At 43.8% G+C, this 27,566-nt stretch overlaps 1 protein-coding gene across 2 annotated transcripts in view; it reads right to left on the reverse strand.

Annotated features, from left to right (window-relative positions):
• The window catches only part of ETV6 (ETS variant transcription factor 6), a 255,051-nt gene that overhangs the window by 208,949 nt on the left and 18,536 nt on the right, over positions 1-27,566 (reverse strand). The gene's annotated exons all lie outside the window — the stretch shown is intronic.

Below are 27,566 nucleotides of genomic sequence, written 5' to 3' on the forward strand. Positions count from 1 at the left end.
GCCCCGTGAAGTGTTTTCCGGGGTCTAAGCTTATTCATTCAATTCCAAGTCTCATTCCACCTGCTTTCATTGATTAGATCTTGTATGTCGAGATAATGTGCATCCCATATCCACATTCCACACTGGCCTGATCCCCTGCTGTGGATTCTCTAATTTGCCCTTCAGAAATAAGCTTTGTATTTCCTCATTGAGCTCTGGAAATAACTTCAGGGCCTATTCGGCTCTGGGTAACGACTCTTCCCCCCCTTCCTTTTGTTTCGATGGAGTTGAGGCTGAACTATTTTTTGGGAGTGAAGTGCAAACACAGGTTAGGTTGGGCTCTCCAAAGGCTCTGGGAGGGAAATTGCCCCACAGAGGTTCTGATTCATTTGCTGTGAAAGCTCTAAGGCAGGGCTGTCCTACTCCAGGTGTCGAGGGTGGGATCCATGTCGTATTTTCTGGATACACCTCATTAATATTCATGAGATACATTTCCATACAATATGAGGGATAACCTGAAAACCTGTAAGGTTTCCGGCCCTCGAGGTCTAAAGTTGGACAACCCTGCTCTAAGGTCTATGCAGAGGACCATGATCCAAGTCGGTCTCCAATCTTCCAGATGTCTGCGCGCCAGAGATTACTCGTAACAATGTCAGACAGTTCGGCTACCTCGAGATATGCTTTACCTTTTCTGCCTGAAACCCCCCCAAATAATATTCTGTTTCCTGAAAAAGGCAGGTGCCGCTATAATAACATTCTCTGGAAGAAATGGTGGCTATTCAGTTATTGGTTCTCATGGGATCTATAGAGGCAAGGCTATCCTAATGGCCCCTTAAGAAGAATTCTGGGAGATTTGCGAAAATGTCTAGAACCTCCCAGAGAAGAAAAACATTTCTTCAAACTTCAGTAGCACGCAGCAATAATATTCCAATTATACAGTTGAACTTGGCACAATTCAGGGGTTTTGCAATTGAATAAAATCTGGCACCGTACCAATTACTTAAGAGGGAGGCTCTTCACTAAAATGGAAGTCAGAAACTGTAAAGGCCAAGGATATAACAGATTGCTATAGAGCCAGAGCCAGATCACTCTTGGTTCAGACTTGCGAAGGACACATTTGACCAAAGAGACCATGTCGAGTTCTAGTGTCATTCCCTCGGTCCAATACATTCTTACCCTAAGAACCCAGTAGTAGGATCTGCTAGATTGTAATACTTTGTTTAGAGTCAGTTCATGTTCCATGATGCTTGCACCCCTTAAACAGGAGATTAGCAGTGTGAGAGAGCACCGTTTCACACAACAATGCCCCTGCAGGGTGAAGAATATTTACCTACAATTTAGGCGAGTAGTTGTGTAGGATTGTGTTGCATGGACTTCCTTTAATGTAATAGTAGATGGATGTGACTTAACTAAGCTTGCCTGATACTGAGCCTTAGCATTTGTGTCCATTTTAATCGCCCCCCAAACACGGCCACCATAACAGCTTGCTCAGATTTATGCTGAACAACTCAAGCCATATCTCGACAGTATGGTGCTGCACAATGTATCATGAGAATATGGGGTTCACACTAGCATAGGATTAGAGCTTATGAGTGCATTGCAAGATGGCGAGATCTTCATTAACTGGTAGCAGAGATAGGGTAAGAGGAGTTAAGAGAATCATAGTACTTTGCTGAATCCAAAACACTTAATTGACGGAATTGTAGTAAGATGGGATGTGTTTGGGGATATTAATGCATATTTTTTTATAAGTAATAGTTTAATCATTTAACTGTTTGTATTTCTATTTTCCCCTTTAGGTTTTAGAATGATATATGCAGGTCTGTGGCAAAATACTACCCAGACTGACAATAAGATTAATTGACAGAATAATCTTGGGAACAATTTGATGCACCCGAATCAAAGGTGAATAGTCTTGTTTATTATTTCTTTTATTTCCCCAGGATAAGAACTTAATTCGTCTAAGGCCGGGCCCATGCATTTGTTTCCTTCCTACAAATTGTACTTGGGTAGGGACACAGGAGAAGTCATGACCGTCGCCTCTGTGCTCCCCTTTGCTGCCGGCATCACATTGGTGCACCTGGCAGGCTCCCACGTAGGTCCAGAAATTGGTTTAGCAGTTGTATGCCGCTCTGGGGGAAATCCCCGTTCCCACCAGGCTGCTGCTTTGTCCAGCTAACCTTCCATCGAGTCGCATGTCCGGTGCAGCTGTCACACATGCACATTTGATTTATGAGAAGAGCAGAGGGTGTTTTCTATGTGCATACAGTTGTATGGGTCCAGGATTCCACCAATTCTTTCCTCTGTTCTAGAGCCATGTGATCCTGCCATTTGCCAGCTGCTGTATACCCTCTGCAGTGTCTGGATTCTATGACAGGGTGCTAGCCCCTCGGGAAGGGCAGGGCTCGCCAGGGATGCATTCTAGCACCCATCATATTCTGCCTATACAAATTCAATAATTGTGAGACTCCAGGAGGTAAATACGGACCTCCCCACCCCGGGAATGGGGAGGGAACGTATCTAGGTCCTATTTTTCACAGACAACACCGTCCTTTAGTCGACTTCCCCCGACAGGCTTGCGGCGTGACTTAAGCACATTTGAAAGCGAGTGTGCTAAACTAGGTCTAGAAATTAACACCCCTAAAACTAAGGTGATGGTTTTCTCAGTAAAAACTGCAAGGTCAAAGTCTTTAAACTTGTGGACAAATGGCAGTACTTTAGAGCAGGTTGAAGGGTACGATTGCCTGGGTATCCAGTTCTCGAAGGGGGGGTGGTGGGCGAACCAGGTGATCAAGGCCAACACTGTGCAAGAGAATGCCAGTGGGGCGGTCAAGGCTTATTAAGACACGACAGGGGGCGCTGAGACCGGCTTTGAGCCTCTAGCAGGTGCAAGCCAAGACAGGGGCTATTTATGGGGCAGAGGTCTAGGGCTATGCGGATGCATCAGCCATGCGAACAACAGAAAATTAATTCCTGAAATCCACTTTGTTGCTCCCCCCAAAGTACTCGGACCTCTCGTATGGAATGTAATCTCCCGCCAATTGATGAAGAATTAGCAATTAGAACAGTTTATAATTGGGTTAGGATTTGGGGTAGCCAGGAACTTGAGGAATACCAGCAGACCGTGGAGCATGTGTTATCCTTGAGGAGTTGGCAGAAGAGTCCTTGGTTGGTGCATGTCAAACATTGGCTGGCCCACCTGGGTCTCTCAGTCTATTGGCAAACTCCATGCCAGATGGAACACAATGCTAAAAATAAAGTGAAGGGTGCCTACAAAAGATAGGAGTTAAGAGCTAGGACCCTCGCTCTTGCCGCCCTGGCCACGGGCCCGGCGTACCTTGCTGTAAAAGAGTCCCAGGGGTTTGAAAATTAATTGAATATCCTCAAACTAGCATATGCTCGGGCCCTGTACATGAGGCTATGCTTGGGATCCCTGCCATTATGCGATGCATCTAAAAAGTGTGGGGGGGGGGCAGAAAATTTGGTGTGTCTGCTGTGCGAAGATGGGGTGGAAACAACGGCGCAATTTTTATCATTTTGCGATACAGTGAAAGATCTTACAGTATTGAATTGGATACCCTTGTTCCGATTGCATGGTGTTCGAACCGTTAGTGAAGCTGTCCATCTATGCAAGGATTCTGTGGACCTGACCATGGCTAATTTTGTGTCTAAATATATTCATAGAGCCTGGTTAAAGAGGATCAAGGTCCTGGGGTGTATCCCATGAAGGTTTTGAATTGAACTAACCCCTATATCAACTTTTGTCTTCAATAGGGGGGTATTGACTGGGACCACTTGTTGACAAAAGTGCGACATACGGAAAACAGTTTATCTACTTTTGTAAATGTTTTTAGGGCTTATGACTAGAGGATGGTTCTAAAAATATGCAGTGTCGGGATGCTTTGCGAACTGTTTTTCTTTCGATGTGATGTTAACCAATATGGCTTACGCCGAATAAAGGTTAATTTTGATTGATTGCTATTGATTAAGAACAAAGGGGGGTCTGGGAATCTCTCTACCAGCACGAACACAGCCCCATGACCTGTTCTTGGGTGAATAACCCCTGGGAGAGACTCTACCGAGTCTTTAGCTCACTGTCCCTTTCACAGAGAAGAAATTTCACCTCATATCAGCCTTTGTCCTGCCCAGGGGCAGTCCAGCGCCAAAATGCTAGGCAATTCTCCTCTGAACAAGAGTACCATCAGTAACCCCATACACATGTTTCAGCCTTGTTGGGCATCATCAGTGAGGTGAAACTGTTGCCTCTCTAAGAACAGTGAGCAAGGGGTCGACGTCTGGATCGCCCTGTTAACTTTGGGTGAAACCCAAAGTTAATTTATTGTGGGCGGGACAAAGACTGATAAGCAAATGGATATTTCCCATCTGTGAAGGTACAGTGAGCAAAAAGCAATGGCTGCGAACTCTCAATGTGGTTAATAACCACTGAACAGGTTATCATGCCTTGTTCTTTCGAGAGAGGGGCGCCTGCTACCTTTTTTGTATTTTTGAAAGGAACTTGGGGTTGGTCACCCTAGGTTGCCTGGGGGCAACCAGACGTGGACTCCCTGCTCACTGTGCTTAGAGAGGCTCAGCTTCACCTCACTGATGATGCCCAACAAGGCTGAAACACGTGTATGGGGTTGCTGATGGTACTCTTGTTCAGAGAGGAATTGCCATAGCATTTCGGTGCTGGACTGCCCTTGTGGGCGGGACAAAGACTGATATGCAAATGGATATTTCCCATCTGTGAAGGTACAGTGAGCAGAAAGCAATGGCTGCGAACTCTCAATGTGGTTAATAACCACTGAACAGGTTATCATGCCTTGTTCTTTCGAGAGAGGGGCGCCTGCTATCTTTTTTGCTATTGATTAAGCTCTGTATAAAGTATCACTGCCCCCTTAGACAAAGGCAATTTCCTGGAGAAAAGGTTTTGCATTTGGGCTAATTTGCATACCCACAATGCCTTGCTGTTGTGGCTCAGAACTGGAGGCGAACTTCCAGTGATGGCTACTAGATGGCATTGTAGAATGTGTGATTTGTCTCAAATGGACACACACACACACACACACACACACACACACACACACACACACACACACACACACACACACACACACACACACACACACACACACACACACACACACACACACACACACACACACACACACACACACACACACACACACACACACCCCAATACAAACCTGTCACTAATTTTACAATTAACACCTAAAATCAATGAAACAAAAATATTGTGTGGGAAACATCTTGTGCTAAATTAACTACGAAAACGTTTTCTGACCAATCCCTTACATGTTAATAAAGAAAAGTATAATGCACTGTGAATAAAAGTAATACAAATATTATATTCTGCTTATTTCATATGCATGCAGTGCATTTTAGAATTTTCCCCAATGATTGCTAGAATCCCAAAGTCAACGAAATGGGTCCCAATCCATGCTTAGAGTTCAGGGTGGTTGTTATGGTAAATTACGCAAAGGCACAGTCTAGTGGTATGAGAAGCAAAGAGACTGGAAACACATACATCAGAAAAATGCAGTGTCAGTATTATTTGTACAGTTGAAGTTCCTCCTTTACTGATGCAATAGCAAACACATTAGGCTAGTTCAAAGGGAACTACGGCTAAAGAAACTTCTTTTAAAGCTTCTTACAAAAACAGCAGTTAAAGAAACAGTTTGTTGACCCTTAGCTGCATTCAAGAGGAGAATGGCAAAAAGTATCTAGCGTCCCCAAGGACCAATCCGGAATATTACAGTCTTCCCAAGGTCAACGGGCAGGAAGCAGTACGGCGGTTAATGTCACATAGGTTTATTTGTATCGTACCTGATGGCTTAGGGAGTCAAAAGTACCTCCTGGTAGTAGTTGGGGGCAAGAAACCAGCCCCTTCGAAGCTACAAGTTGGCACTAAATACCTTGCTGCAATTTCGATCCCTGGCAGCTTCACGTCCATATCTGTTACTTAACGACCTCGCTTTTTACAACGTGCCCAGAAGTGAGGCAACCATCTGGTGCAAAATGTGCACTTGCCATTGGCTAGTGATAATTACTCTTGGTGACTAAGAAATGGGGTGCTCTGTCTATGTGTAGAGTTGAGGTGGCGAGTGACTTTTTATGGCTGACCAGTAGCTTGCAACTTGACATTTTTAACCCTTATTTAGAACTAGGTTTACAATTGTGTTTCTACCATGACAACAAAATATGGTCTTTCTTGAAAAAAGCTACAACACATCTAAGAGATAGAGGCTTTCACAAGTCCCACCCAAAATGGACCACAACGGGATGGGATCAGATCCCAAACTCCCCAACCGCAGCAGGACCTGCTTCCAACAGGGGTCACATTAATACCCATGTGCACATAGATTCTTTCCTTCCGAGTGCCAACATTGCAAAATTTAATTAAGAAGGAAAAAGTGATTTGAACCAAAACAATTGAAATTCGCATTATAATCTGTATTCCATTCTACAATAAGCATAACAAAATTAAAGAGAAACCATTGGACTTCATGATTCATAAGACAAAAACAAAACATTTAAGCAATCATGACAAACAAAAATTAAGGTTTCAACATGTGATCTTCAAGGTGAGTTATAAAAGAAGGAAGCTTAAATGTAGTTCCCTTATTAAAACACCCTATTCTAGGTGTCTTGAGGGGACTCCTTACATTTTTCCTAATACTTGCTCTATTTAGTGAAAAAAGCAGGAGTTGGTGAAAGTTCCAAAAAGTTCTTTTCTTAGGGCTCGACTATTGCCCGATATCTGGGTCTTTTAAAGTAAAAGAATTCTTTGCCTACGTGGTGCTTGGTTCCCTACCAAGCTCTTCACGTTTCAGCGGTCATTCAGCTTTTGCATACATCCGCCTTCATCAGGGCGTCTTATTTAAAGACCATGTGTGGATATAAAAAAAAGGAAAGACAGAGATTGAAGTTCTCCCTCTCTTAACTGGTCAGTGTATTTCTGACTCTGTATCATTGGATTATAACCTTCGATATATCGGCTGTGGCATTACCTGCCGATAAACTGATCCCAGGTTTTGGGTTAAGTGTGGTCCGGGGTGGTAGGCCGTCCCTTCCCCTTCTGCGTGGCTGCTACTGTACCATGTTGTAACGGAGGTTTATAAACCGTGGTGTCTGGTGTCCCTTCCCTAGTTGTGGTGTGAACTTTTGTTCCTGTAAGTGTAAACAAAAAGAGATAGGGGAATGCGAATTAGAAATCTCCTGATGTGCTGGTCCCTCTCTAAGGGTATGTAAAAAACCTGTTGTGGCATGTAGAGGGCTCTACCTGGTCAGATGTCCAGGCTTGTGTTCAAAATTGGAAGATGTCGAAGGAGCTGGAAAGGTATGCATCTTGGTGACTAAATGATTTTCAGCTTCTACTTTGCCGGTAGCGTCTACTTACAACTGGATAATGACAATAATAAGAAACAAGAGGGGGCTGTATGTTAATTGCTGTCCCCAAAGAAATTCATGGAACGGGTGAACAGATTTGCTAGGAAATAATGGTGGTACCTGCACAGCAAATGGCGTGTAGATAACGCGGTCCCCGAGTTCATAGATTGTCCCGGGCTTGTTGCCTGCGGTATGGAGGCCTGTAACACATAAGCCGATGAACGTTGTCAAGGTAATATATGTATACTTTTGGTGTTGGTAGTTGTAGAAGTCGGTAAATGAAACTGGGCGGAATGGATTATTAATAGTATTGGATGCCGCACCAGTTAAATCCATGTGTAGCCGAAGCTTGCTCCTTGTGAGTATTTTAAAATGAATTAATCAAAGAATTGGCGGACTAGGTTGTACGTGCTATTGGTGGCCATAACGATAAGCTTCGTGTATGTCTAAATCTTGTTGTAAAAGTAGCATGGGCTGCGCGGTTTCACTTACTTGTGAGCCTTCCGTAGAGTGCCGCTGATAAACAGATGTCGGCGAAAACATCCGTGTCTGTCTTAGTCCGCGTTGCTATATGTTCTGCGGTATTCGTTGTGATGGATTCGCAGCCCGTATTCCTGCAACCCGATTGGGGCACGTGACCCTGGAAGTCCCGACTATGTGAGGACTACTCTCGATGTTGTGGTCTGTAGTCCAAGTGATATGTCTGCTGCCATTGGTTGGGACGGACTAGCGCCCTTGCTGATTGGTGCTCACGAACCCGGAGGTTCCATCTTGGGGTTGTCTCCACGTAGTGTTGTATTAGGTTGTCATGGTTATGCGGCTGCTTCCAGTGGTTTCGCTAGTCCTGCGTCCTCGCTCGACATCCATATCATCCGAGAGATGCAGAGAAATGTAGCTCAGTTCGTTTTGTAAGTTTTATGTAATTCTGTTCTTGCTGACGTGAGTGTTTGGAAAGCAAATAAATGTCTAGGGCTGGAGCATACCAATGTATGGGTGTAAGCGCAATTGTAGAAATGTCTTCTTGCTGGGCACCCTCCCATTCTGGTCTGTAGGGCCCTCGGTTACGGGAGCTAGAAAATGTCCATGGGGGATCCCCATTATTGTGTGAAGTGGAAGTCCTTCAATGTGTTACCGGTTGAAAAATTTCATTTAGCCCTTGGTGGTACGAATCCAGACGATGAATCCATCTGGATTCTTTGTGCAGTAAGCTATTTGTCAGGTCAGCTCCGCCCTTCACTTTCTCTAAAACCCACCATTTGATGTCACTGGGTGAGTGTCTAGCTTCCACGAAGTGTGGAACCAGAGGTGCGGACAATGTTTTGCACCTAATCTTCGATCTATGCTCCGAGATTCTTAAATGCACTGCTCTCATTGTCCGTCCTACGTATCTCAAACCGCCTGGACATTCTATGCAGTAGATGACTTGAGCACTCTTACAGTTGGTGAAATCTTTCAATGTCCAATCTCTCTGGCCAATCTTGAAGGTTTTCATTTTGCTTGTGAATTGGCATGCCACACAATTCCCGCATGGATGATGTCCTTTTATCGGACGTAATATTCTTTGTCCTGTTTGGGAAGGTTCAGCTTGGAAAAGGGAATGTACTAGATGTTCTTTCAGATTTTTGTCCCTCTTGTATGCAAATCGTGGTGGTTTGTCCTCTGGTAGATTCAATTTGGCAATATGCCAGTGTTTCTGAATGATTCTCTTAATTGCTGCTGTGTGTTTGCCATGTGTCACTGCACAAATTAGGCGGTCCGCTCTCTGTTCGAGTGAGGCTTCTTTGGGTTACAAGAGCTGTTCCCTGTTGGTATTGATGGCTCTCTTCATTGATTGATTTAAGAGTCTTTTAGGATAGCCTCTTTCTTCTAGTCTTTTAGACAGCATTTTGGAGTGTGTACGGAAATCTTCTTTCTGTGTGCAGTTTCTGCGTATCCGCAGAAATTGCCCATATGGCAAATTTTGTTTTGTGTGCATCGGGTGATTGCTCGTATGGTGTAAAAGGGTATTTCTATCTGTAATTTTCCAATGAAGATCACAAACAATTTTGCCATTGAGGTGTTCAATATTGAAGTCCAAAAAGGGGATCTTTGATTTACTATGTTCAATAGTGAACTGTATATCTGTATTACAAGAATTCAACCATTCCCAGAATTTTAAGAGTTGATTCAGTTCCCCTGTCCAAATGAAAACAACATCGATGTACCTGTACCAATGGTGTATCTGTTTTTACCAGTGGTTGAGTGGGGAAAACACGTATTCCTCCTCGTATTTGGCCATATATAAAATGGCCAAACTGGGGGCGAAGGCTGCCCCCATCGTGGGTGCCTTGGTTTGGAGGTACATCTGTTTATCAAAAGTGAAAAGATTCTTCTGGAGGGCTATCGTCATTAATTCTATAATGAAATTTGTTGGAACCCGGTCTTGTGCGGGGTTTCTGGTGAGCCACTCTCGAGTACATTCTATTGCGGCCTCTTGCGAGATGTTGGAATAAAGCGCTTTTATGTCCACCGTGACCAGAAATTGGGTATCTGGGTCAAAGGGTAATTCTTCAAATGTACTGATGGTGTGTGCGGTGTCTCTCAAGTACGTATTTGTTTGAATACTGAGTGGTTTCAAGAATTTATCCACAAACTTACTCAAAGGTTCCAAAACCGACCCGCATCCTGATACTATTGGTCTTCCTGGAGGGTTAATTGGGTCCTTGTGAATCTTAAGTAGGGCATAAAAACACAGTTCTGCACCTGGAGTGGTGAGAAAATCAGCTTCCTTGGAGGAAATCCAATCCTGTTCTAATGCGTAGTTTATTACTTGTGATATTTCCAAATTAAGATCTTTTGTGGGATCCTTGCGGAGGATGGAGTAACATTCACGATCCAACATAGCATGCCGATTATCCTAGCATGCTGTACAATACTAAAGGTTTACAAGTGCAATGATAATGCAACTATGCCTAGCCACTAGTAGGCAACACTAACTTTTTCCTCCAATAACAGACGGTACCTTCGACCTACACCCAAGGTATTTGGCTCTACCACAGCCCGCACCATTGCGTAACGGCACTCTGTAAGACTTGTAACTTGCAACCGTTACTTTTTGCATGCTTTTTTACTTCTAACAGCCCTGGTATTGCTCTACTTGTTGCGTACGGCATTTGCTACGTTGTATCGTACCCATATTGTGTTTGTTGTGATGTATCTTACCCACAGGTACCACAAGTAACTTGAGTCATAACTGACCTGCTTGAGCACTACCACCTCTAATCACAACTGTACATGACCAATGCTCGTTGCACGTTTTGTTGCATAACGCTCCTGTATTCTTGCTTTGTATGACTTATATCGACCCTGCACTCACGCTCAAGCGTTGTACCGAGTTGTCTTCTAATGCTACTGTCGCCTACCAGTCCAAATTACGATCTCTTTGGGGATAGGCCCCCACTGCTCCACACCCTGCCTTGCCCCAACAGCTGTACACCTACCTCTAATATGTACCTTGTAGCTATAACGGACCTCAAATGTTGCTGATTTTATGCTACTGCTTATAGCAGATTGCTAAACCGTTCTCACTAGCACGTCAATTTAACCATTTCTTAGCTCAAAGATATATGCGCCTTGTAGCCAACACGCTACTTTGTGAACTAATGTTGATACAATGCAATACACAATGATTTACTTTGTGAGGTCTCAAGTGTTATTCTGAGTCCTTTATTCCTGAACCATCTCAGCAGTATCAATGATATCATACAACACAATATGCACACACCTGTACAATCATGCTGCTACCTCTCATTACACTACCGTATAGTTTCCCTGATCCTGGCACATACACACCTTGCCAGCGCCCCATCATCTCACCACCTCTCCACAAAGCACCTTAACCAGACCATGGCAGACACTACCTGACTCAAATAAGCACAAACACCAGGGCACTCCTATGTTTTGGAAAACAACTCACAAGATGGGTTTATGGTAACCTTTTAGAGATTAAGGTTTGTTTGAGGTGCGGGGGAGCAAAACTCAACCTTGGCAACTAGGTTGGATAAATGAGAGATCAAAAAGTGGTTGTTCCTAGAGATGTAGGAACTCCCGTCCCCTGCACACTATCTAGTATCTGTGGAGCAGATCAGTAATTCAGTGTTATTTATATATAATTTCACATTAACAATTTGATGCATTAAATGCAGTCCATAGTTCAGTTGGTGGGGCAGTAGGAGTAAATTCCCAGCTCACAAGATTTCATGTAGAAAACAATTCATACATTTATTTATACAGTGTTTTTAGGCCCAACGCGTTTCGAGTATAAACTCTTCTTCAGGGGCAGAATCATATTTCACAAAATTCTAGAAAAAGATAGAGAAAATTGCATCTTAGTACAGCTGCATTTGTAGTGTGCATTACAATTTCATTTGGATCATTATTTATTTGATACGCAACAACAACTTATTAAATGTCAGATGTATTCAACAAGTATGGTAAAGCTAGTAGGATACAGTCAGCTATTTCTAACTGCAGTAGGATTAGATAATCCTGCCAAGAGGATTTTAGACATGGCCTCTAACCAATCTAGTCTGTAAATAAGAGTGGTCCTAGGAAGGCAGAAAGAGCAATTTGACAAAATGGAGACAAGATTGAACAATATAACTTACCAACTATGGTGGTCACATAGTTGAAAAGAAGTATCCAATGGAACATAAAGTGGAAGCTCTGGAATGATCATTCGTCTCAACGCTAAAGAAATAAAACATGTGTAAACCCCAAGTAGTGAGAGGAATAATGCTAAGGAGAGAGAAGAGAAGCAAAGTCTCTACTTACAACAAGTTCAGAAAAAAAGTCTTTACCATACTTGTTGAATACATCTGACATTTAATAAGTTATTGTGTATCGAATAAATAATGATCGAAATGAAATTGTAATGCACACTACATATGCAGCTATACTAAGATGCAATTTTCTCTATCTTTTTCTAGAATTTTGTGAAATATGATTCTGCCCCTGAAGAAGAGTTTATACTCGAAACACGTTAGGCTTAAAAACACTGTGTAAATAAAAGTATGAATTGTTTTCTACATGAAATCTTGTGAGCTGGGTATTTACTCCTACTGCCCCACCAACTGAACTATGGACTGCATTTAATGCATCAAATTGTTAATGTGAAATTATATATAAATAACACTGAATTACTGATCTGCTCCACAGATACTAGATAGTGTGCAGGGGACGGGAGTTCCTACATCTCTAGGAACAACCACTTTTTGTTCTCTGTTCAGACACTACCTGACTCCCCAGTCTCACACTGCTCGCACCCCAGCCCTCCCACTGTCAGTCCACAGGCTCGCAGCACAGCATTAACACCATAACCTCACTCACCACACTGCCTACCAATCCCTACCTGAACGACCCCGCCCTCTGGCTTGAACACTATGCAGCCAAACCCACTCCTAATCGACCTTGCACCTTACACATTCGCAACTCCAGGCTAGGCTACAGAACTGTTCGTTCCACTCAGAAAACTCCTAACCACCTCACCTTACCTAAACAACTGTCCACTTCCAGGACCCCTCACCACAAGACCCCTCAGCACAACATCATCTCTGCCGATCTACACATTACTACTCACAAGCACCCCTCCAAAAGTACTAATCACGATCCCAAAGACCTTGTCATCAAGGGCGCCCTTATCAATGCCAGGTCTCTTACTGCCCATGCACTTGATATTGCAGATCTCATATCTACCCAAGACCTAGAGTACCTCGCTATTACGGAGACCTGGTTGCATGCCGCATCAGGACCGCTTCTTTCACTTGCCATCCCTAGCGACTATACCATCATTAGATGTGACCGCACTTCTAACAGATCTAAAAGCAGCGGTGCAGCCTTCGTCCATAAAAAAATCTTTAAACATGAGAATGATACCCAAACAACAACAGCTGAACTGTCAGTCAAACTTCCTATTTCACATAATCAAACTGCCACCTTGCACCTCATTTACAGGCCACCAGAGCCCATCACCACCTTTGCAGACAATATCACATCTTTAATAGCTGACAAAACTAAGACCAACTCGCTAATTATTCTATTACGCAATTTCAACTTGGACCCTAACGATGCTAACGCCCTAGAAATTGCCAACTCCCTTACCAACCTAGGCTTCACTCACCGCATCCACAAACCTTCCCACGAAAAGGGAAGAACTCTTGATTGGTTAGCTGATATAAACTGCACTCTCACCTCAGTATTAAACTCACCTTGTCCCTCGTCCGATCACCACACCATTACTTTCAACATCTCAGCCAGTTATCAACGCCCCATTCCAAATATGGCACCCCCTACCTGTACTAGAAACAAAACAAACATAACTAGAGACAGCCTTCTCCCTCACATCCTACCATCTCTTAACAACGCACTATTATCCTGTTCAGACCCGACTGTCCTAGTGGATACTTACAACAGCACCATCCTCAAAGCACTGGATGTAATAGCCCCTACCAAAATTAGGAAGGCCAAACCACGTGCGCACCTCAACTCGTGGTTCACATCACACCCAAGGACCTTGCGCAAAGAAAAAATAAATTCTGAAGCCTGTTGGAAAAGTCACCCATCTGAGGCTAACAAGGACAGATTTAAGAGCAAAGCCAAAGCATGGCTATTGGATCAAGATGTACACAACTTATCTCTGCTTCCTTACTAAACCTACACCATCACACTTTGGAATTGCTCTGCCTGTAAATATTTTTACATTTAAAATTGTATATTTTACATACTAATCTTAAATTGTACTATAGATATACTTGTAAATATCTGATGTCAATCTTACTGTGCCTGTATATTTGATTACGTATTTATGACTTCATGTGGAACCTAATATATGTGCCCAGATGCCTAAAGAAATACAAATACCACAGTATCTTATCCTGGCTGATTGTTACACCAGATAGATATTTGCCTACCCATCGGTTTCCTAACACTAAAGGTGTGTGTACAAAGGGTACACATTAAATGTACATGGAACAGAGGTTTAGAAGCCATGCTTCATTTTTGCACAGAAATCCTTACGCATTCGAAAAGAAAGTTTCCAAAGCCTATTACTGTTTAGATCTTTCAAAAGAGATCAGAGCAAAGAAATGTGTGGCAGTATGTTGGTTGCTTTAAAAAAAAAAAAAAATAATCGCACAGCATGCAGGCGTGTATACCACCTTTTGGACTAACTGGAAATATTTTGCAGGGATTGATCAATGTATTGGCTTTTAAAGTCCCTCAGAATTCTTCATTAGATGCTATATAGCATACAGTGAGTGGCTGTGACAGAATGCCATCTGGTGCAGGTGTAAAATCCCTGCTTATTTAATTGGTATCAATACATATGAGGACATTCTGTTTCTGAAAGGAAGGTCTGCTAATAAGACCCCCCTTTCAATGTGCTCCATGCCAACATGATAGTATATACAGGTGTGGGAAAATACTTATTTATATTCTCACCCATGTTCAGAAAATAACTACAAGGCAAAATAAAACACCGGAACATAATTTCGTCTTGTTCTCAGAGACACAGGTTTTTATTATAGCTGCAGCCAACTCCACATGGTCATACAATCTGCCATGTGAACCACCTGCCCTCTCATTATCTCTGTGTCTGCTCTCCCTCATTCACAAGGAGAGCATTTATACATTTTACAGTTTGTGTAGTCTTAATAAAAGGTCTTTGACACTGGCTAAATCTGAACTCCGGCCAGGACGTCAACTTACTCTCTTGCAACTGTTCCTCGGCTATATAACATTCTAAACTTGTTCTGCAAGTACAAGCGGGCAGCTGAATCCATACATAGGCATCCCATGTTGCTACAAGCTCAGGATTTCTAAACCAAGACATGTTCACAGTTTTCTGTTTTAGAGAACCTATGTCAAAACCGGCTTCCAAAGCGTACCATATTTAATACACAGCTAATACACGTGGCTTGCAGTAACCAGTTTACTGTAATGATAGCACCAGCTCTGCTGTGGCACAGAGCAGGTTCAAAGGGCAACTGTGCATCCTTGATAGCGGATCGTCACTAAATGTCACCACAGGCAGAAATATCATTTTACTTTCTGCACCCCTGATCTAAAGTATGATACTTGCTTTAATGAGTCTGGTGGTAGGGAAATCTCTAAATATAAGCCATGCATGGTTGTGGTATGGTGACTGATAGGAAAGCGAGACGCAATTCGATATCTTCTTCTTGCTTGTTTTATTTCAGAATGTTTCCATCAAAGCCAGGGTACAAATACCTTCCAAATACATTAGACGATACCAATATTAGCAGAATTGATTAAAACAACAAACACCTATATGTACAAAATGTGTTGAAACCCATAAAAAGTAAGATACACAATGAACAATTCAGTGCAAAATGTAAAATACAAGTTTTAGCAAAACGTACCCTGCAACAACTGTATTACTAATAGAATTAACCACCTTTTCTCTACTCATCGATCGCTAAGATACAGGTGACGCTAACATTAAAAATGTTATTCTTCTGCAAGTAAACAAAATGATTTACAGAGCTTAACATTTTGCATAAATGGTGCATTATTAACACAATGAATATCACTCAAATACCACATAAACACCTAAGTTAATAGGTGCTGGAAACACAGACTAAATTTCGACTGTGTGAGGGAAAAGCATCACAATAATGACATAACCATAAGCATTCTTGCTAATATAGAGTGATGTATATATGGAGGAATGGTGACATCCATTAAAGCTGTAAATAAGGTCACCAGGTCTATTGGGTTTTGCACTCTCAAATGATGAAAGATACCTTGTCCTTTTACTCAGGCTGTATGTATACAAGTTGACACGGCAAAGGTTGCAGACTCACTTAAGGTTGATTTGCAAAATTCCAAGGCATCCCTGAGGTATCGGAGAGCATGCGTCTGAAGAAGTGTTGGAGATGGCATACCCTAGGTTCCTTATACAAGGGGCACATGAAACGAAAATGCAATATGTCCTCTCTATGTTTCAGACACATTGGACATACATCAGTATTACTGGTTTGCCAGGTCAGCTGCTGTGCTTGCAAAAGGTAGAGTTCCGAAACTCTAGGGGGTTTGGGAGGAAAAAAGAAAGTACAGGTAAGGTGTCCTCCCATAATTTGGGAGCATCAGTATGCAGGCTAGTACGTTTGGTAATAATCTTGTTCATGAACAGAAAAAAACAGGCTTGGTGCCAAAAATGCATCCTAGTCTTACCCCTTGATTGATTGCCATTGGGGCCGTTGTGTCACCTTCAAGGTACCATCGTACCCTTGCAGTATTGTCATTATACAGGCCCTGTAACCCATGCAACAGTTGTGGGGGGATGTTAAGATCACACAGGGCCTTCTAGAGCTTGGATATAGGAACAGCATCAAAATGTACATTTTAAATCAATTAATCTGACATACAGACGTAACTTTCTCAAAAAGACATACTTCAGGATTAGTATATATAACCTAAAGGATTGGTCAACTTGTACTGAACCAGAATTAAATCCTGCCTGAAGGTGACTAATTGTGTTATTTTCTTGAACCAAGCTGTCCAGATGGAAAAGCAAAGCCCTTGCATACACTTTCCCCGAGGCATTCAAGAGGGAAATTGGCCTATAATACCCCTGAGTTTACCGGCTATCTTTTTTATATAACAGCATGATTGTTGCCTTTGTACAAGAGATTGTAGTTTTGCCCGATTCCAGTACTGCATTAAATAGGTGGTAGAAAACTGATGCCCAAATGTCTGGTGCACTCTTAAAAAAGATCAACCGGCACCAGATCAGGGCCTGGTCCTTGCCTCTTATCTGGTGCTCAATTTCCTTCCTGATCTCTTCTCGGGAGAGTAGCAGCAGAGGAAAGTCCCCGTCAGTAAAGGTTGGGGTTCCTCATTACCCAACGAATTGGTTTCATTAGGGAGAGAGTACAGCTTGGTAAAATGCTGGACCCACGCTTGTTCCGAGATGCATCCTTACAGGTGATTATTGGCATTGGGTCTGGCCTCTGACATCCTTCTCCAAAGCTCAGCATTATCCTTCTTGACAGCTGCATCCAGCTGTCCCTGCCAAAGGAGGTTATTGTGGTCCCTTTTCTTGGTCTTTAAAACGGCCTTAAAGCGTGCTCTGAATGATTGGAGCGTGTGACTATCTCACACAGGCCTGTTCTTTGCTAATTCAGTGATCTCAATTTTCACCTCACTGCATTCTTCGCGAAACCAATCTTTTTCCCGAATTGTGGATTTCTTAACAGGCTTTCACGGTTTAGTTATCAAAGAACCTATCTAACGTAACATAACATATCTACAACATCATAGTTTCAAATAAAGAGATCACGCAATCACGAGAAGTGCCAGTAGAAAACAAATAGCTCAATTTCGGGTAGCACCGCATTATATATAGCTTGTTCAAGTCTATTGTCTACAATATCCTGCCATTTTATCATCTTTCTGGCATTACCGGACATAGAAATGAGCGAATGTGGGTGGCAAGTTGGTGTGGATCTTGCTACTTTCTCATTTAAGGATAGGTATAGAGATTGCGGCCTATGGTCGCTATCGGATCTGACATCGACCACCATGTCTTTTACCATTGACCAGTCTCTTGTGCTTACTAAAAAGTAATCAATGCGAGAAGATTTCGAACCACTCACAAATGTACATTTCGCCAGCTGATCCTCGACCATTCTACCATTGCATTCCCACAACTCCAAGTTAATGAGCACTTGGCTGGTGCCGAGTGCCAACTTTTGTACAAAACGGGTGTAGTCTGCTTGCAGGGTAGGGTTATCCCAAATGGCACATTTGTCTTCAGCAAGTGCTCCAAGGGCCTAAGGGGCTCAACTTGTACGTTGAAATCTCCCACCAAGAAGATGCAAAGTTTGACATGGCATTTCTCTCTGGCTAAGCTAACTCACGTTGCTAAATGATTGATGGAGCATTTGTCAACAATTTGTGGTAGGGTGATTATAAATGTTAAACAAAGTAATCACCTGGTTTACCAACTGTGAAGGACCGTTAGAAAAATGAATTTCCTGTAAATCGTCAGAGCCTGTGCCAAAGGACGTAATATCGCAATTATATTTAGAATGTACCTCTAAAGTAAGGCCTCCCCAAGGTCTACCTCTGGATCCCTTTCCCCTGTCCCCCTAGATGTGAGAGGATTTATAACCGTGTAAAAGAATCTCATTAAACGCCCATGTCTCCTGGAAACAGATAAAATTAGGTCTTCTAATATGCTCCACCCATGCTCCATTGGACAGATTATTTGCCAGGCCAGCTATGTTCCATGAAAAGAATGTATCCAATCCCAAACCTCTATCACGCAGGTTCGAGTCGACTATAACAGGAGTGGGTGGTGAAGTTGGCGTACTCTCCGTGACTAAGAATAATGAAGGTGATTGGGAAGAAATACCTAGTGTACCTACTACATCTTCTACATTGTGGGCATTCACTGGCTGTTCCACAGTACTCATTACTACAGAGGCTGGGTTTGGCTCAGCGAGTTAAACTGACACCTATCCATGCCAAGGGATCTATCTGTGCGGCTACTCGGGGGTAAGCTCTCATTTCCAACATGCAGTTTGGTGGTGGTAAAGATCTTAATTCAAGTCCCAACAGCCTGTGGGCCACGTAGTTCCCTAAACTCAAGTCTAATATAATCAAGGGAACCTTCTCCTTGTGAATGTTGCCTAGAGGAGCTTACAATGCCGTCACGAATCAGTGAAGTGCATCATCGCATAAATAATCAATGAAATAAAACAAGTTGTAACCACTATTAATGACCATGACTCTCCAGACTGATTTAGTAACAATGGTGCCATGATAAAAATAAGTAACCCTGCAAAGTAACTATAGTATTAATGTCTTGTGTATTGCTACGAATTCCCAGCTCCCTCCATCTTCTCAGACCACAAGTCCCAGAGTGCACCAGCCCCATGTAGCCCGGACGATTCACCAGGCCCTGTGGAATCAGCCACAAATAATTTAAATGCTATCAAGGACCCCCTCACTGGATTTGAAACAGCAAGGCCTATAAATCAAAAAGGGGTGGGGGGTGAATGCTACAATATACCAGCAACAGTGCAAATACCCCAAGACGATGGCTCCAGCAGTTCTCATTTAACTTCAACTGCCATTGTGGCAAACCCACCCAATGAGGGATGGCACTTCTTTAAATGTATTCCAGTAACCGTCAAAGGCTCCATTAATAACCAATCTTCTGGCTATAAGCACAAAACAACCAGAGTCACCTGTGGTGGGTACAGTTATGGAGTATGTTGCACCAACATCAAATTGATCTACTCCTCCTTCTGCCAGACAGGGGACAGGGTGTGCAGATGGCGCTTCTCCAACTCAAACACCAGCATGTACACTTAATCTCACAAGAAACCCAGCCCACCACCCACCGAAAAGCAAAGGGCAACCCCCTTTGGAACAACCAACCACCATCTCAGGAGGCTCTGGCCTAGTGACTAAAAATGTAGTATTGTACCTGAAGAACTTGGGTGCCTGTGGGAATGTATTTAATATTTTATTGCTGATGTTCAGGGGGTAAGAAACCTGAAGCGATGCACACATTTTAGGATCCCTCCACCAGTGGTTGTATTTTCGAAAGTGGGGCTTAAAGAAGTTAAAATGGTGGTTTCAAGTACTAACCCATCAGGTTTGGGATCATACCTTGGTTGTACTGAGAGTAAATTATGCAGGGACAAACTTGCCCCTGCGCCACACACTTACCTGTGTGTCCTAGCAACCCCAATCCTTCTGAGAATGCACAACATCACTCAATCCAACCCCCAATGTCTAATACTCCCTCAAGAAGGTATATAAACACCTTCCAACAACTATTTATTTTTATGCACCACAATCCAGTAAAACAGGGCAGCCTAAGCCCTTACGCGTCAGGCATTATTGGTGACCCGGGATACGACTCAGTTAGACATCTCAGAGTCCCGTACACCGATTATGGTTGTAATCGTGTAAATGACACTCCGGGGAAGTTCTTAAATCATACCTTATGACCCAGACCCCACTTACATTCAGGCCGCTTGATTTTGCTACATAAAGTACCCAAACTGGCCCTGAACCAGTTTCGATCTAAGGTGGGACTGATGAATAAAAGTATCAGTTGGTTGCAATTGGATATCATGAAAAGTATCAACTCCGAGCCCAGACCCAACTATTTCATGGAAATGTGTATTCATGGCTCATCTGGTTGCCTCCACTTTTGCCAATTGAGATGATAACCAGGACGCTGCTTTCTTTGTTTCTCCATCAGGAAGGGCACACCTTCCCCGAGGGGATATAAACACCCCCTAGGAGGTCCCCTGGGAACAGTGCTTCAAAGTCAGCAATGACATAACAAGCCAGTCTCACAGCAGTGGGCTGCACACCAGATTTCCTTTTGAAGTCAGCAGGCATGGGAAAGGGGTGAAGTTAAGCGTAGCCAGAGTGGGAAGGACGGTTTGAACTGGGGTCCGACATCTTGGTTTTCTATTTGGGCTCTCTTCCTTCCTGTTCCCTTCATTTCCTGCAGGGCAAGGCACTCTGGGTATGATGTCAAAATGCAAATCTCAATTGTTACAACAACAGAGACCGAACTACTTGTAGTAGGCTTGCTCTGGATCAATCCCTGTGACATTTTGCCTTATAAAAAGAAAGGGGGCATTGCACTCTTTCCTTGAATCATCTTTGGACACCAGGAAAACCAGGAAAGAGAATACACATTTGGACCTCTGTTCGCAGAGCAGTCCATCCCAGTGTCCTCTGCCATAGAGGTGATGACCGAAGGCATCCAAGGCAGAGGAACACTTTGCTCCCTAACCATTGCTAGGAAACATTGGGGATTAATTGCTGTGGATCAAGGCCCTGCCACTCTGCCAGCTGAACTGGAACCAGGCTCTGCACTGGAGGTGAAGGAACCCCCCCCCTGTAGGTGCCTGCCAAACTCCCTGCACTTGGAATGCATAGCAAGGAAAACGCACCTTGTCTTGGAGCCACTGGAATGTGACTTAAAGCAAACCAGAAGTCCAAGGGCACATGGAATCCTGTTTCACCATATCAACCATGCTCGATGCCCTTCGAGCTGAAACAGGACCCACTGTGCTGCTTTTGGCACTCCATGTATCTTCAAACTGCTCCCTGCATTTCAAACCATCCAGATGACAGCACGATCCATTGTGATGGACCGCCTCAGTAATCCATCAGCAGGCTTCACCTCGATGGGAGCAACCAACTTGAGTGCCGACTCAACCTCCTAGAAGCCATCGAACTCGCCCTTGCTAACACCCCCTCGACCTAGCAGAAGCCATCATTTAGCCACGGACTCAACTGCTGCATGAACCATTGGAAGAGATGGTTTAGCTGTCTTGAATGCTGACTCAACCCTGCAGAAGGCTGCACCATCAAACTGACTCAACGCCAACTGCCAGTGTGTTCGACTGTGAATCGAACACCGACTTGACGGCTGCTAAAGCACCAAAAAAAATGGCTCAATGTGGTTGAGCATCCTAAGACACGAACAAAGTACTGTTAGGAGGCCCTGTCGCCCTGGTCCACTTTCTGAAATCTTAGCGACTTTTAAGCAGCCTTTTACACTGTTCTTCAAGGATATCCCTTTTGAACAGTAACACTGTTGCAATCTTGCCTGAATAACCCTGCTCAAAGTGCTATACAAACCAGTCTGCACTTTCTATGTTCTCTTTACAGGGGTGAGTTGTTGCTATTGTTTTTAGTTACTTGCATTTGTAGTGTATAATTAAAATATATATTTTTATAGCACCTCGATTGGGCATTTTTTTATTTTGGACTATTTTTTGTAAGTTCTTTGTGTGGACACTTCTATCACCTCACACCCCTCCTGAAGAGTATCTCCTGCCCTCAGCCCATGGTACCACCAAAGGTGAAGGAGGTATTCCCATTGGGTTGTGTCTGTTTTACCTTTACGTTTGGCATTACTACTGTTTTAGTAATAGTGTGAGGCTGAGTAGGTGGTTTAGCCACTACTCACTGTATTCTTACAGAGCAGCAGTTCATTTTCATAGGGGAAAACGTTGAGCATTCTCAGTGTTAACTTCACTGGGTGAATGAATAGTATGTGTGGAATGCAGGCCTGGGATGGCTGCCTTGTCTAAAAGGACCATACAACTGGAAGCAGGGAGCACACACAGTTTTGACTGAAAGCAATTGATATTTCTAGGCAGCTGAGCATTACATTTTGAGAAAATAAACCTTATTCACACTTAACTGGTGAATGTAATATGATATCAACGTTGGGCATAAGCAATCTTAAAGTGGCCCAGAGTAATTTCGTACAATTTGTCATGTTCTTTTAGAAATGTATTGAAAGATTTTAAAACACATAAATGAAAAGCAGGGTATGTTTTGCCTTTTCCTCACAGTGTCTAAAGGTGTATTTTGAAGCCTCTTTGTAGTATTAGGTCTGTATACCAATTTCAATACAGCTCCTTAGGTTTACTAGCTGATGTACAATGTGACACCACAAAACATGTTCTTAAGGTTTAACTGTTGCAGTATACAAGGTGACCTCGATTTGTCTCAAGAGTCGCAATGGCTTCATAGTTTGCATACAATATGGCAAATACTAAAGAGATTACCCATTTTTTAATGGTGCAATGTGTAATAACGTGAAACCTGTGGTAGGTTAAGATACTTTATTCATTCAAGCCCGAACACCGTAAACACCATCTCCTCTCCGCTCCTTCCTTTCAAAACCCCAACTGCCACCCCGAGCATGGAACACCTCAACGTTCTATGTTTAGAACCTTTTACAAAGGCTTGCGGAAGCACGAGCCACTACTACACATCTCCCCCTGTAAACTTCACAATTGACGATTCATTAATATAACATAAGATAAGGAATATGGGAAGTAAGGAAGAAACAATAATAGGCAGTAAGAATATGTACATACGATTGCTAATTATCTAAAGTCCAATATTAGTCATCTGCAAATTCTAAAACATAATCCTTATACTTTGTAGGAATCTTCTTTATTCTGGCAGGGCGATCATTCACCCTGTTGGAAGCTTCTGCTTCCTCCACAACCCTTGTTTCCACATCAGTCGGGCCAAGAACGCTTTTATCAGAATCACATGCAGAAGATTCATCCACCCCTTTTGCACCAAGTGCTCCATTTAATGGCGCAACTTCATAACTGCTCAAGGCAGGCACCTCCATACTTGCATCCCCCACCCAAGTATCCTGCCCGTGCACTGTCACAGCCCTATCACTCTGTGGGGAAGCCACCCGCTCAGACGTACCAATTCCAACCGTAGCACCGCCTCCCTCACAACACTGGTCCTCAGTATCCGCCAGCTTTCCCTTAACAAGGACCACCCTCCTCAAACTCCATCTGCTACCATCTTGCAGTTTAACATATCCATGACCTACTTTGGTCACAACAGATGGTTTCATATATTTGGATAAACCCTTTGCAACAAATCTTGGATTTTTCACCACTACAAGATCACCTACTCGCACACGCAAGGGTTTCTTTTTGGCAAGCTGAGATTCCCAAAAACGGGATTGTTTAATGCGCACTTTGTCAAGAACTTCTTGCATGTTGATGCAACTTTGTACACCACCCCCAAGAGCGGCCACACGGAGTTTAGATCCTGGTTTCCTACCCCTCATTAATTCAAACGGAGACACGCCATTAAATGATGAAGGGGTAACTCTATAAGCCTTTAGGGCCTCAGTCACTACACTGCACCACGGCAAACCGTTTGCCAGGGCCAACTGAACCGCCCCTTTCACAAACCGGTTCATCCGCTCAACTAATCCATTGGCCTCTGGATTGTACAAAGCCACCCTATTATGACGAATTCCTAGTTTGGAGAAAAACTCTTGCATGGCGACTGACACAAATTGGGGACCATTATCGGTGACTACTCCAGCAGGAACCCCTTCCCTGTCAAACACTGCCGACAAAAAGTCAATCACCTTCTCAGTGGTGACAGAGGACAAAGCCGTGGCCTCCACCCACCTAGATGTATAATCAACTAACACTACAAAATATCTGAAACCTCCACCCAAGGTGTCCATGGGACCCATAATGTCTACGGCCACCTTTGACCACACCTCTGGCGGCACTTCCACAGGCTGTATGGGTTGGGGCGACGTTGTTTTACTCTTATCACTGACAGAACAAGCCACACAATCCTTAACTACCTTCTCAACCTCCTCATCCATCTTGGGCCACCAATACCCCTCTCTTAGCCTTCTCTTCGTCATAGATCTACCGATGTGCCCTTCATGTGCTAACTCCACCAACTTGGCTTTGAGACATTCAGGTGGTATTAACCTGGTACCCCTTGCTACGCCCCACGGACCCACAGACAGCTCAGTCCATACTTGTCCGAATGATTTGTCCAATTCATCCATACCAGCACCGGTAGCTAGAGCAACCTTGATGCGGTTCAACATGGGGTCCATTGCACACTCTCTACCCCATTCCTGCTCATTGACAGCTGGACACACCTTGGCCACCAACACATATTCATCACTCGTCATAGCCTGCGTTTCGTTTTCCGCACTTGCATCTTGGCGGGGAAAACGAGAGAGACCATCTGCAACCATATTTTTAGTGCCAGGTAAATACTCCACCTTGAAATTATACTCACTCATGATTGCCATCCAGCGCATCACTCTAGAAGATGCCTGGAACAAACCCTTAGATGTCAATACATGCACTAGGGGTTTATGATCGGTGCGTATAGTATATTCTACTCCCCACAAGAATGTTCTAAAATGTTTGGATGCCCAGATAGCAGCCAAGGCCTCTCTCTCTATGACTGCATACCTACGTTCTGCCTCACTCAGAACCCTAGACGCGAATGCAATGGGGCGATACGCTCCATCAAAATTCTGTTCAAGAACCGCCCCCACCCCATACTCGCTAGCATCCACTGTCAAAACCGTCTTCCTAGATGGAGAAAAGGAAGCTAACGATGGAGCCTGGTCCACCTGAACCTTCAAGCCTTCAAATTCAAGTTGGCACAACTGACCACTCAAAACGTACCCCTTTTTTGAGCAACGCTCTCATGGCCACTGTCTTGTCGGAGTATGTGGGAATAAACCTACTATAATATTCAGCCAATCCCAAAAAGGACCTTAATTGATCTTTACTGGTGGGTGGAGATACCTCACATAACGCCTTCACCAATTCAGCCTTGGGATGTATCCCCTCAGCATCCAGTGTGTGACCTAAATAAGTTACACTCTCCACCCCTATCTTACATTTACTCAATTTCACTGTCAGGCCACTCTTCTCCAAAATGCTCAAAACTCGTAGAATCCTCTCATTATGTTCCTCACGTGACCTGCCCCACACCAAGATATCGTCCTGGAAATACTCCACACCTTCCACTCCACAAAACAACTTTTGCATCACTCGCTGGAAAACAGCGGATGCAGATGCCAACCCAAATGGCATACGCCGGAAACGAAAAGCTCCAAACGGCGTAATGAACGAAGTAAGAGGTCTTGATTCGGTGTGTAAATCCACTTGGTGATAAGCAGAGGACAAATCTAAGGTGGAGAAACAAGACGCCCCCCAACAAGTGAAAGCATTTCGTGTATATTAGGTAAGGGATGCCTGTCTATCCAGATGCTTGAATTTAAATCTCTTAGATCTACGCACATCCTCATACCACCATCGGATTTTCGTGCCAATACAACCGGGGCTAACCACTCTGAAGATTCTACCTCCTCTATTACCCCAGCTTCCATCAATTTTTTAAGTTCTATCTGGAGACTTTCACGCGCCATGATGGGTACACGCCTAACTCTGTGCACCACAGGAACAGCACTCCTCTTGAGCACGATCTTGTGTGAGAAACCCCGCAACTTGCCCAGGACAGAAGAGAAAACTGCTGGAAACCTCTCTTGGAGTGTATCGGCCGTCAATGCGCTCCCCTCACTGGAACCATCTCCTCTTCCCTTGCTCACACACAAAACAGGGACAGCTTTGCCAGGGCGAACCTCCATCTCCAGGGCAGCCTGCTCATCCCACCCAATAACTGGATCACCCTTACAAGCTATATACAGCTTTCCTCTGGTTTTCCGGCCATGGAACTCAATATCAACCCACTCATATCCCAATACTTCAATCGGAACACGGCCATACGCACAAGGATTAATATCAGACGGATTCAAACTTGACACCTTCCTGCGGAACTTGGATTCGTACATCTCAGGCGAAATCATGGTGTAAGGAGAACCTGTGTCAACTAACACACTGAGGGGAACTCCATTCACAATAAGGGTGGCCCACGCACTTTTTCTCGACGGTCCCACACTCAACAGCGCACCTTCTTTTGGAAGCACATCTGCCATAACGGAGGGACTAACATAGCCTACAACCGTAACATTACTATCATCTTCTGCAGAGTCCACCATCCGCACCACTTCCTTTTGTGGAATAGCCTTACACATCCGGGCAAAATGTCCTCTTCCCTTGCATTTTCTGCACACTACGGCAGAAGCAGGACATTCCCTAGCTCCAGCAACATGACCCCTCCAACCACATTTCTTGCAGAAATCTCTGCTATTCTGCGTCACTCTTTGATCCTTGTCCCTGGCCCGATTTTCTTCATTCTTGCGAGGCTGAATCATGTGTACAATTTCCGCCTTTTCCGTCACTTCCTTGACACTCTTCCTTGACTCCTCCAGTGCGCGAGCTATTTCTATCACTTTCTCCAACGGGGGATCTTTCTCTGTCCACAATCTCTCCCTAACCTTTGAGTCACTAGTCTTCATCATGATCTGGTCACGAATATATTCCTCTGCCATGCCCGTGAACTTACACGTAGAGATGAGAGTACGCAGTGCCGTCACATACGAATCAATGTTCTCGCCAGGACCTTGCGCCCTTGAAAAGAAATGATACCTCTCAAGCACAATGTTAGCTCTTTTTCCGAAGCGTGTCTCAAGCTTCTTAAGAGCCGTCTCAAATGCCAAAATCACTGCCTCCCCGCCTTCTCCATCTCCTTCGCCTGAAGACACAGCCAAAACGTCCTGGCCAGGAAGGTGCCTGAACACCCTCAAACCCTCCGTACCAAGGCAATTCAGTAGAGTCGCTTCTTTGTCATCATCAGACATTCTGGAACCACCTGACGCTCTCAGGTATACCTTGAAGGAGTCCACCCAAAGC

The sequence above is a fragment of the Ambystoma mexicanum genome, chromosome 12 (assembly GCF_040938575.1).
Source record: "Ambystoma mexicanum isolate Mex_15411 chromosome 12, UKY_AmexF1_1, whole genome shotgun sequence".
NCBI lineage: Eukaryota > Metazoa > Chordata > Amphibia > Caudata > Ambystomatidae > Ambystoma > Ambystoma mexicanum.